The sequence below is a fragment of the Heptranchias perlo genome, chromosome 7 (genome assembly GCF_035084215.1).
Source record: "Heptranchias perlo isolate sHepPer1 chromosome 7, sHepPer1.hap1, whole genome shotgun sequence".
Taxonomy (NCBI): domain Eukaryota; kingdom Metazoa; phylum Chordata; class Chondrichthyes; order Hexanchiformes; family Hexanchidae; genus Heptranchias; species Heptranchias perlo.
In genome coordinates this window covers 87,425,229-87,437,656 of record NC_090331.1, presented here as the reverse complement: position 1 = coordinate 87,437,656, position 12,428 = coordinate 87,425,229, and the positions used below count along the sequence as shown (strand labels likewise).

The 12,428-nt window shown below is 51.5% G+C and overlaps 2 non-coding genes across 2 annotated transcripts; both read right to left on the bottom strand.

Moving 5' to 3' along the window:
* Nucleotides 1–2,668: 2,668 nt before the first annotated feature.
* On the bottom strand, nucleotides 2,669–2,832 carry LOC137324075 (U1 spliceosomal RNA). Its single transcript, XR_010963484.1, has one exon. It is a non-coding gene; the product is annotated as a U1 spliceosomal RNA (small nuclear RNA).
* A 3,066-nt stretch (nucleotides 2,833–5,898) lies between these two features.
* Nucleotides 5,899–6,062, bottom strand: LOC137324073 (U1 spliceosomal RNA). Its single transcript, XR_010963483.1, has one exon. It is a non-coding gene; the product is annotated as a U1 spliceosomal RNA (small nuclear RNA).
* Nucleotides 6,063–12,428: the final 6,366 nt, after the last annotated feature.

Below are 12,428 nucleotides of genomic sequence, written 5' to 3'. Positions count from 1 at the left end.
CAAACCTTTCCACGAAGGACAGGTGGGGCGGAACGGTCCAACTGGATGGAGCGTTCCGTGGCAGCGTGGCCAGGCCCATCCTTCTCAACACCAGGGACAGGTAGAACCTCAGCACGTAGTGACACTTTGTGTTTGCGTACCGAGGGTCTATGCACAGCTTGATGCAGCCGCACACAAAGGTGGCCCTCAGGATGAGGGCCACGTTGGGCACGCCTTTCCCCCCTTTCTCTGGAGATTTGTACATCGTGATCCTGCGGACACGGTCCATTTTTGATCTCCAGACAAAGCGGAAGATGGCTCGGGTGACTGTCGCGGCACACGAGCGAGGTATGGGCCAGACCTGCGCCACGTACAGCAACACCGAGAGCACCTCGCACCTGATGACCAGGTTCTTGCCCACGATCGAGAGGGATCGTTGATCCCACAGTCCCAGTTTCTGCTTAACCTTGGAGATACGCTCCTCCCAGTTTTTGGTGCACGCCCCGGCCCCCCCGAACCAGATCCCCAACACCTTCAGGTAATCCGACCTGACGGTGAAGGGGACAAAGGATCGGTCGGTCCAATTCCCAAGGAACATGGCCTCGCTCTTGCTACGATTTACCCTGGACCCGAGGCCAGTTCGAACTGGTCGCAGATGCTCATCAATCTGCGGACCGACAGCTGATCCGAGCAAAAGACGGCGACGTCATCCATGTACAGGGAGGCCTTGAGCTGAGTGCCTCCGCTGCCTGGGATCGTCACCCCTCTTATGCCCGCATCCCTCCTGATGGACTCGGCAAAGGGTTCGATGCAACACACGAACAAGACGGAGGAGAGAGGACAGCCCTGCCTGACTCCAGATTTGATCGGAAAGCTTTCTGATTCCCACCCGTTGATTGAAACTGCGCTACTGATGTTTGTGTAGAGCAGTTGGATCCAATTGCGGATTCCCTCCCCAAACCCCATTTTGGAGAGCACGTCCATCATGTACGTGTGGGATATTCTGTCAAAGGCCTTCTCCTGGTCCAGGCTGATCAGGCAGGTGTTCACCCCCCTGTCCTGTACGTAGGCAATCGTATCCCTGAGTAGCGCCAGGCTATCAGAGATCTTCCTGCCGGGTACGGTGCAGGTCTGATCGGGGTGGATCACCACCTCCAGGGCTGACTTGACCCGATTGGCGATGACCTTGGACAGAATTTTGTAGTCCACGTTAAGTAGTGAGATGGGTCGCCAATTTTTGGTTTCTTCCCTCTCCCCCTTCCGTTTGTAGATGAGGGTGATGATGCCTTTCCTCATGGAGTCTGACATGCTGCCTGCCAGAAGCATACCCCCGTACACTTCCAGCAGGTCTGGGCCTATCCAGTCCCACAGAGCCGAGTACAACTCCATCGGTAAGCCGTCGCTTCCGGGAGTCTTACTCTTCTCGAAGGATCGGACGGCCTTTGTCAGTTCGTCCAGAGTTAGCGGGTGATCCAGACTCTCCCGCTTGCTGTCGTCTAGAACCTCCGTGATAGACGACAAGAAGGAGTGGGAGGCCGCGCTGTCTGTGGGCTTCGCGTCGTACAGTCCGGCATAAAAGGATTTGCAGATCCTCAGTATGTCGGGCTGCGAGGACGTGACCGAGTCGTTCTCTTCCTTCAGGCTGCTGATCACAGAGCTCTCTCTGTGCACCTTTTGGAAGAAGAAGCGCGAGCAAGTCTCGTCCTGCTCCACGGAGCAGACTCTGGACCGGAAGATGATCTTGGAGGCCTCGGAGGCAAAGAGCGAGGCTTGCTGGTCCTTCACCTCTCTGAGTTCCTCCCCGACATCGATCCCCATTGACTGCAGCAGGAGAAGATTCTGCATGCTTTTCTGGAGTCGGGACGTTTCCCTCTGCCTCTCTCTCGCCTTCTGAACACCTTTGAGGATGAAGAACCTCTTGATGTTCGCCTTGATGGCTTCCCACCAGTGCACTGGGGAATCAAAGAGGGGCTTTACGGTTCTCCAACCTTTGTAATCCCTCGTCAGTTCCTCAATGTTTCCCGGGGTCAACAGTTTCACGTTCAGCTTCCATGTCCCCCTTCCCACTCTCTGATCGTCCTGCAGGTGACAGTCGGCCAGGAGGAGGCAGTGGTCAGAGAAGAACACCGGTGTGACCTTGGTGGATCTGACCTTGAGCTTCGGGGATGCAAACAGGAAGTCTATCCTGGAACGGACGGACCCGTCTGGTCTGGACCAGGTGTATTGACGCGCCGCTCCGTCTGCAGGGTTGCTGAAGACGTCGCACAGCTTGGCGTCTTTCACCGCTTCCATCAGGAGTTTGGACGTGGCGTCCAGTTTGCTGTCGGCTCTGCCGGATCGTCCAGCCGCATCGATGATGCAGTTGAAGTCACAGCCGAGAATGACTGGCTTGGACGTCGCCAGCAGCAGTGGGAGCTGCTGAAGGCGAGAGAGAGGCAGAGGGAAACGTCCCGACTCCAGAAAAGCATGCAGAATCTTCTCCTGCTACAGTCGATGGGGATCGATGTCGGGGAGGAACTCAAAGGGGGTGTGAGGGAAGTTTTATCTCTTCCTTTTCACGTGATGCTGAATTTTTGGTTTGAGAGGAAGTTTGTATCACTTTTGGCTGATCTGAGAAATATTACTAAATGCCCCACGAACGGAAATGGCCAAACCGTAAACGTTTTATGATCTATTTTTAATTCTAAGCCAGGGGAGAGCGCGAACGCAGTCCCCCACTACCACAAATTTTGCAGTCGAGTATCCCGCATTTGGGGACATCGCAGGCGTCAGCACACCCGAAGTGCAATGGGCTAGCCTCGTCCTGGGAGAACCTCCTTCGTGATCAAGGTCTCTCCCCTGCCAGGTAAGTATGCTTAAATATTGTCGCAGATCCCCATCCAACGGCAATCAATACTCTTTAACATTAGGGCAAGTAAGAAGCTTAAACCCTTCATTTCCATTTTTCTAAGGAACATTTACTGGAAATTTAAGTGTGATTGATTTTCCATAATTTCTTTCGTTACCTACGGTCATTTTGAAGATTGTACTGTATTCGCTGCCTCATTTGCATACCTCCCATAAAAGGAAAGAGCGCCACCATTGGCCGCATGGAACGGAGCATTCCTGAATGGCTCTGCCCATTTGAACCTCGATGTGGAGATGCCGGTGATGGACTGGGGTTGACAATTGTAAACAATTTTACAACACCAAGTTATAGTCCAGCAATTTTATTTTAAATTCACAAGATTTCGGAGGCTTCCTCCTTCCTCAGGTGAACGAAATGAAATCCTCGAAATGAAATCGCATTTATAATTCACAGAACAATGCTTGGTGATTACAGACAGTTTTTTCAACTGCCCGTTGCCAAGGGACACAAACAGGAAGTCTATCCTGGAACGGACGGACCTGTTTGGTCTGGACCAGGTGTATTGACGCGCCTCTCCGTCTGCAGGGTTGCTGACGACGTCGCACAGCTTGGCGTCTTTCACCGCTTCCATCAGGAGTTTGGACGTGGCGTCCAGTTTGCTGTCGGCTCTGCCGGATCGTCCAGCCGCATCGATGATGCAGTTGAAGTCACCGCCGAGAATGACCGGCTTGGACGTCGCCAGCAGCAGTGGGAGCTGCTGGAAGACGGCCAGCCACTCGTTCTTTAGAGCCGGGGCGTGCACGTTGATCAGTTGGAGCGTCATTCTGCTACGAGGAGACGGCCCCCCACCACCTCCTTTACTTCGGTGATGGTGAAGTTGCCTCCCCGCAGCAGAATCCCCAGGCCGGAGGCACGGTTATCGTTGCCTCCCGACCAGATCGACAGCCCGTGGGCCCAGCGCTGCGACCATTGCCGGTAATTGCTGAGATGCGGCAGGCCGCACTCCTGTAAGAACAGCAGGTCGCTCTTGACCTTGGCCAGGTAGTCCAAGGTCGACACACATCGCGTAGTGCATTTAACGCTGCGCACATTAATGGATGCGACTTTCAGACCCATTTTAACAACAGTTTAAAGTCTCACCCGTCAGTCCGTTTGCTGTTTCCAGCTCTTGGCCGTGTCTCTGCATCCCGGTGATCTGTGTAAAGTGTTCCACGCTCCCTGAGCTGAGGTACGAGTCCTGTTCTGCCTCAGAGAGGGGGCGTCATTCCGCCGGGGTGACATTGGCGGCGTGGTGTCGGGTGAAGAGTCCGTGCGATCCTCGATCGGTTGGGGCTCCTCGTTGTTGCATCTCCCGTTTTCCCGGAGCCGTTCTTTGCTCTCTGCGGTGCTGCTCCCGGTGTCCCGGAGCTGGTGTGCGCTGGGCACTGCGATGCTGCCGGCTTCCCGGAGCTGGAGGGTACTGGAGGCATTGTCGCTCCCAGTGTTCTGGAGATGGGGGCTGCTGATCTCGTCGATGTCACCTTGGACATTTTGCCGCTTTCGGTGGGACGTCTGACCACTTCGCTCCTGTCGTCCCTCCTCGTCAGACACGGGGCAGTCTGACTGCGACTCGAGTGCTCTTTTGGCCCCTGCTGTAGTGTCGGCAGAGGCTCGTTTCCTTTCCTCTGGCTTCCTCTTTCTGTTTTTCTTGCTCACCAGCTGCCATTCTCTCTCTGCTGCCTCCTCATCCATGGACTCTGTTGTCTGGTGGGGAGGCTCGGAGCTGGGTGTTGGGGTCTGGCAGTTTTCGGTTTGACCCTTTCCTCGCTCCTTGTCTTCCTGGGCTAGGGGCTTCTTGGAGGGGGTCGCGGCCGGGCGAGGACTCTTGGCCTTTTTTGGGGCAGCCTTGCTTGTTGCCCCCTCCTCCTCCGCTGAGTTGCTCTTGGCCGCCTGGGCGTAGCTGAAGCTGCGTTTGGGGCAGACCCTGTAGAGATGGCCTTCCTCCCCGCACAGGTTGCAGCGCTTGCTCTCCTTGCAGTCTTTAGTCTGGTGTCCTTCCTGCTTGCAGTTCTTGCAGACGGTTGCAGTGCAGGAGGCCGCCACGTGGCCGGATTTGCCGCAGGTGCGACAGACTCTGGGTTGCCCCACGTACATGATGTACCCTCGACTTCCTCCAATGGCGAAGCTGGAGGGAGGGTGGACGATGTTGCCATGGTCGTCCAGTCTCAACGTTGCCGTGACCTCCCTCTTGCTGGTCCAGATCCCAAACTGTTCTCCGCCCCGTTGACGTGTCTGGCGAGGAACGTCAGCACATCGGCGACCGGGACGTGTGGGTTGTACACGTGTACAATCAGCTTCCGATTCCTCTGCGTTGGGAGGGTGAAGAGCGGCTCCGCAGTGAGAATCGCCAGCGGTCCTTCGCTCTCCTTCTCCTCGAAGACCTGAAGAAGCTTCTGGCATCCAGCGACGGTCTTAAAGGTGACGTCAAAATGTCCGCTTCGAGGGAAATCCTATAGGCAGAAGATGTCCGATGCTTTGAATCCACAGCAGTCGAGTTAAAACTCGTTTGACGATAAACTCAGGATCCACCGACGGATCCACTGTCGTTACCGTCACCCTGACGGTGTTTGGCACACCATGGCCAGGTGCCCGGGTGCCCTTTCCTGCCATTGCAGTGTCGATGTGGTCCTTATGCAAATTTAGGGGCGGAGCCAGCACTCGAAACAACCAATCAAGGCAAAGTCCGCACTTTGCGAGCGCATGAGGTCGCAGCCAGCGTTCCAATCCGCTCAGATCCAAATAAGCCCGAATAGGAACAGACTTGATCGTAGCCTCTCAGAGTTACTGGTGAACAGACCGGGGTGGTGGGGGCTCTGGGTCTGTGTGATTTAGTGTTGAGAATCGTTCATTAACCAGCTGAACTGGAGGGGGTGTGAGGGAAGTTTTATCTGTTCCTTTTCACGTGATGCTGAATTTTTGGTTTGAGAGGAAGTTTGTATTATTTTTGGCTGATCTGAGAAATATTACTAAATGCCCCACGAACGGATATGACCAAACCGTAAACGTTTTATGATCTATTTTTAATTCTAAGCCAGGGGAGAGCGCGAACGCAGTCCCCCACTACCACAAATTTTGCAGTCGAGTATCCCGCATTTGGGGACATCGCAGGCGTCAGCACACCCGAAGTGCAATGGGCTAGCCTCGTCCTGGGAGAACCTCCTTCGTGATCAAGGTCTCTCCCCTGCCAGGTAAGTATGCTTAAATACCGTCGCAGATCCCCATCCAACGGCAATCAATACTCTTTAACATTAGGGCAAGTAAGAAGCTTAAACCCTTCATTTCCATTTTTCTAAGGAATATTTACTGGAAATTTAAGTGTGATTGATTTTCCATAATTTCTTTCGTTAAATACGGTCATTTTGAAGATTGTACTGTGTCCGCTGCCTCATTTGCATACCACCCATAAAAGGAAAGAGCGCCACCATTGGCCGCATGGAACGGAGCATTCCTGAATGGCTCTGCCCATTTACACCTCCTCCAGGCACATCTTTAGTTTCTTCACTTGTCCCATTACCTCCCTCCTTGCACAATCTTTAATCACTCCTGCCCTCCCACTCGATCACAGACCTTCCTCTTTGTTCTCCCTCTTTCCCTTGCTCTGTACTTGCTTGAAATCTGTTAAACCTTTAACTTCTTCCAAACGTTTTTTTTTCAAAAAATATACTTTATTCATAAAATTTGCAGCTGTACATACAATACAGTTGTCATATCACTTTCCAAACGTACACAATACAGATTATACAATTTGCAGGTTACGTCAAGTACAGTTCAATGAAAACATTGGACATAATTACAGTTCATGACACTCTAGGGTGTCTCATTGCATCATACTCAACACAGATTATTGCTTACAGATTCATTTCAGATTCATTACAGGTACATTACAGCAATTTGAATTTTACATTCTGCCCGAGGGGGTTTTTCCCTGATTGCAGCCCCTCGGTTTACAATGGCGGGAAGGCTCTAAACGGTTGCCTTTCCCCACAGGGCCTTTGCGGCGGCCGCACCCAGCCTCAGTGCATCCCTCAGCACGTAGTCCTGGACCTTGGAATGTGCCAGTCTGCAACACTCCGTCGAGGACAGCTCCTTGTGCTGGAAGACCAGCAAGTTTCGGGCAGACCAAAGGGCGTCTTTCACCGAGTTGATGGTCTTCCAGCAGCAGCTGATGTCCGTCTCAGTGTGCGTCCCCGGGAACAGCCCGTAGAGCACAGAAACCTGTGTTACGGAACTGCTCGGGACGAACCTGGACAGATACCACTGCATCTCTCTCCAGACCTTCTTTGCAAAGGCACATTCCATAAGGAGATGGGTGACGGTCTCGTCTCCACCGCAGCCTCCTCTGGGACAGCGCGCGGTGGCGCTGAGAGCCCGGGAGTGCATGAAGGATCTGACGGGAAGGGCCCTTCTCACCACCAGCCAAGCAAGGTCTTGGTGCTTGTCTGAAAGCTCTGGCGATGAGGCGTTCTGCCAAATGACATTGACAGTCTGCTTGGGGAACCAACCGACAGGATCCACCATCTCCTTTTCCCAAACTTCCAAACGTTAACTCTTTTTCTTTCTCCACAGATGCTGCCTAACTTGCTGAATATTTCCAGCATTTTCTGTGTTTGTACCTGAAACTGACCTCAGTCATGGTTAATGCGGGAAATTTTTTTCATTTCAAAAACAAACTTTATTCATAAATTTTTTAACCATGCTGTACAATCCAAATATCACAAATGAAACAATAAAATTACAGGTCATACATGATAAACACAATACATCAAGTACAGTTCAATGAACACATTGTACATAATTACAGTTCATGACACTCTAGGGTGCCTCATTGCATTACAATCAATACAGATTATTAATTACAGATTCATTACAGATTCATTACAGGTACATTACATCAATTTGAATTTTACATTCTGCCCGAGGGGTTTTTCCCTGATTGCAGCCCCTCGGTATACGATGGCGGGAAGGCTCTAAACGGTTGCCTTTCCCCACAGAGCCTTTACGGCGGCTGCACCCGTCCTCAGTGCAGGATATTCTGTCAAAGGCCGTCTCCTGGTCCAGACTGATGAGGCAGGTGTTCACCCCCCCCCCCCCCCCCCCGTTCTGTACATAGGCGATCATATCCCTGAGTAGCGCCAGGCTATCAGAGATCTTCCTGCCTCAGCGCAGGTCCGATCCTGGTGGATCACCACCTCCACTTGATCCGATTGCCGATGACCTTGGACAGAATTTTGTAGTCCACATTAAATAGTGACTGAAGTAGCACATCCCAGCAGCAAGAGAGGGGTCGGTGAATCTGACCTCCCCTGATATAGCAGAGACTTGTCACACAAACCCCCTTTGCCCAGTCCACCTCACCTACCAGGTATCTGCTTTCTGTGTCTGGGACCCAAGTGTGGGTGAGTCCAAGGCCAGTCTGTTTGTGTCCAGGGGGCTTCTGCCTTGTGCCAGTGTTTCAAGTGGTTCTTTCCTGGGTCTGTGTGAGGCCTCTCCCGGCTGGGTTCCGGGTCTAAGGGCTGCTAACTGGGGATAACCTGTTAACCATTGAGTACAGACAGACTGATCCATCGAGGGGAGCCTCACTAACCTGCACAGGTTCATTGCTCAGATCCTCCTTTCATTCAATCACTTCCATTGTCCTATTTCACAAGTTTCTTTGCTTCATTTTAACCTGCTGTTTATTTTTCCATTACCTGTCTGTTTTTTTCTCCTCTCTTCCCGGTGACTTTTCCCCCTTGCTCCCCATCTGTTCTGCTCTTTTCTCCCCATCTCCCCTATTCTCTTTACAGTGCAGAGATTCCCACCCATTCCTATGTGCCCTTGTGACACCGTACAGTCTGCAGTCTGTTTATACAGGTCCCTGCGCTTCACTCAGCCTTAGTTTCTCTCTCGGTCCATGTGAGTCATTGTACCGCAGACTTTTTAATCAGCCCTCTCATTGTCCATCTGTATCACACAGAACAGTGCGGATCCAGAGATACAGAGAGACACCAGCAGAGAGAGATAAAGAGCGGCATAACTGAGGACAGAGATACAGAGAGACACCTGCAGAGGGAGGTAGAGAGCAGTGTAACTGAGTACAGAGATACAGAGCGACACCTGCAGAGGGAGGTAGAGAGCAGTGTAACTGAGTACAGAGATACAGAGAGACACCGGCAGAGGGAGGTAGAGAGCAGTGTAACTGAGTACAGAGATACAGAGAGACACCGGCAGAGGGAGGTAGAGAGCAGTGTAACTGAGTACAGAGATACAGAGAGACACCGGCAGAGGGAGGTAGAGAGCAGTGTAACTGAGTACAGAGATACAGAGAGACACCGGCAGAGTGTCCAGCAAAGCAATCTTTTATCTGAAATCTGAGGCGAGATCTAAACTGCACAGTGTAGAGCGACATCAGGTGCGAGGTGCTCTCGGTGTTGCTGTACGTGGCGCAGGTCTGGCCCATACCTCGCTCCTGCGCCGCGACAGTCACCCGAGCCATCTTCCACTTTATCTGGAGATCAAAAATGGACCGTGTCCGCAGGGACACGATGTACAAATCTCCAGAGAGAGGGGGGGGAAGGCGTTCCCAACGTGGCCCTCATCCTGAGGGCCACCTTTGTGTGCGGCTGCATCAAGCTGTGCGTAGACTCTCGGTACACAAACGCAAAGTGTCACTACGTGCTGAGGTTCTACCTGTCCCTGGTGTTGAGAAGGATGGGCCTGGCCACGCTGCCACAGAACGCTCCATCCAGCTGGACCCTTCCGCCCCACCTGTCCTTCGTCGAAAAGTTTATGCAAAAAAACACCTTTGACCACAAGGCGATCAGCAAGTGGTCCGCACGTAACGTCCTTGAGACCCTGCGGGAAAAGGAGATGGTGGATCCTGTCGGTTGGTTCCCCGAGCAGACTGCCAATGTCATTTGGCAGAACGCCTCATCGCCAGAGCTTTCAAACAAGCACCAAGACCTAGCTTGGCTGGTGGTGAGAAGGGCCCTTCCCGTCAGATCCTTCATGCACTCCCGGTCTCTCAGAGCCACCGCGCGCTGTCCCAGAGGAGGCTGCGGTGGAGACGAGACCGTCAGCCACCTCCTTCTGGAATGTGCCTTTGCAAAGAAGGTCTGGAGAGAGATGCAGTGGTATCTGTCCAGGTTCGGCCCGAGCAGTTCCGTAACACAGGTTTCTGTGCTCTACGGGCTGTTCCCGGGGATGCACACCGAGACGGACATCAACTGCTGCTGGATGACCATCAACTCGGTGAAAGACGCCCTTTGGTCTGCCCGAAACTTGCTGGTCTTCCAGCACAAGGAGCTGTCCTCGACGGAGTGTTGCAGACTGGCACATTCCAAGGTCCAGGACTACGTGCTGAGGGACGCACTGAGGATGGGTGCGGCCGCCGCAAAGGCTCTGTGGGGAAAGGCAACCATTTAGAGCCTTCCCGCTATTGTATACCGAGGGGCTGCAATCAGGGAAAAACCCCATCGGGTGGAATGTAAAATTCTAATTGATGTAATGTACCTGTAATGAATCTGTAATGTACCAGTAATGAATCTGTAATTAATAATCTGTATTGAGTAAGATGCAATGAGGCACCCTAGTGTGTCATGAACTGTAATTATGTCCAATGTGTTCATTGAACTGTACTTGATGTAACCTGCAAATTGTATAATCTGTATTGTGGACGTTTGGAATGTGATATGACAACTGTATTGTATGTATTGCTGCAAATTTTATGAATAAAGTATATTTTTTGAAAAAACAAGAAATCCATTGGATCTAAAAATAAGAGGGAATTGCCATTTAGAATGCACTCCTCCTCCCCATCTCCCTTCAAAGTAAAGGATGTTACTCACCTTGCTGTTGAGGTTGGCCTGGGAAGGTGTCAGCTGTGGCTCAGTGGGTAGCCCTCAGGTCTCTGAGTCAGAAGGTTGTCGGTTCACAGTTCTGCTCCAGAGACTTGAGCACATAATTTAGGCTGGGGGTGCTGTCTTTCAGATGAGATATTAAGCTGAAGTCCCATCTGCTCTGTCAGGTGGATGTAAAAATCCCATTTTGAAGAAGAGCAGGGGAGTTCTCCCTGGTGTCCTGGCCAATATTTATCCCTCAACCAACATCAGTAAAGCAGATTATCTGGTCATTATCTCATTGCTGTTTGTGGGACCTTGTTGTCCGCAAATTGGCTACCACGTTTCCTAAATACAACAGTGACTACACTTCAAAAGTACTTAGTTGGCTGTAAAGCGTTTTGGGACATCCTGAGGTCGTGAAAGGTGCTATATAAATGTAAGGTTTCTTTTCTTTATACCGTGTTATATAAGGGAATGGTTTCTGCTTCCAAAGCTGGTGGTGGCACAGGAGCAAAGCAGGCACTGGGGAGACTGGAAAAATCTGGCTAAGATCCACCTCACCGGATCTGCACCATTTTGCACCAAGTCCAGTTTTCTGGTGGAATCTCTAAAGGCCAGCTCTTGAAGAGCTTGCACTGAAAATGACCGTAGTTTGATTTGAACATTCCAACACATTTAAACGAGGCCTGGGCTGATTTCCATCTGCTTCAGGCAGGATTGAGCATGCAGTTCACTCCTCCCAGTAAGAAATGGCCTCAAGGAAGGTTCATAGGATAAATTTAGCAATCCCATGTCAAAAGCATGGCCTAGGGTTGCCACCCGTAGGAACAAGAGCAGGCCATTTAGCCTATCGAGCGTGTTCTGCCTTTCAATTAGATCATGACTGATCTGTATCTTAACTCCATTTACCCGCCTTAGTTCCATATCAATTGACCCCCAGCCTCAACAGCTTTTCGGGGGACATAGTTCCATATTTCTACTACCCTTTGTGTGAAGAAGTGCTTCCTGACATCACCTTTGAACAGCCTAGCTGTAATTTTAAGGTTATGCCCCCTTGTTTTGCACTCCCCCTCCAGAGGAAATAGTTTCTATCTACCCTGTCAAATCCTTTAATCATCTTATACACCTCAATTAGCTCACCTCTTAATCTTCTATACTCAAGGGAATACAAGCCTAGTCTATGCAACCTGTCCTCGTAATTTAACCCTCTAAGCCCTGGTATCATTCTTGTGAATCTGCGCTGCACCCCCTCCAAGGCCAATATATCCTTCCTGAGATGTAGTGCCCAGAAATGAACACAGTACTCCAGATGCAGTCTAACCAGAGTTTTATATAATTGTAGCATTTTTAAAATTCATTCATGGGATGTGGGCGTTGCTGGCGAGGCGAGCATTTATTGATCATCCCTAATTGCCCTTGAGAAGGTGGTGGTGAGCCGCCTTCTTGAACCGCTGCAGTCCATGTGGTGAAGGTTCTCCCACAGTGCTGTTAGTTAGGGAGTTCCAGGATTTTGACCCAGCGATGATGAAAGAACGGCGATATATTTCCAAGTCAGGATGGTGTGTGACTTGGAGGGGAACGTGCAGGTGGTGTTGTTCCCATGTGCCTGCTGCCCTTGTCCTTCTAGGTGGTAGAGGTCGCGGGTTTGGGAGGTGCTGTCGAAGAAGCCTTGGCGAGTTGCTGCAGTGCATCCTGTGGATGGTACACACTGCAGCCACAGTGCGCCGGTGGTGAAGGGGGTG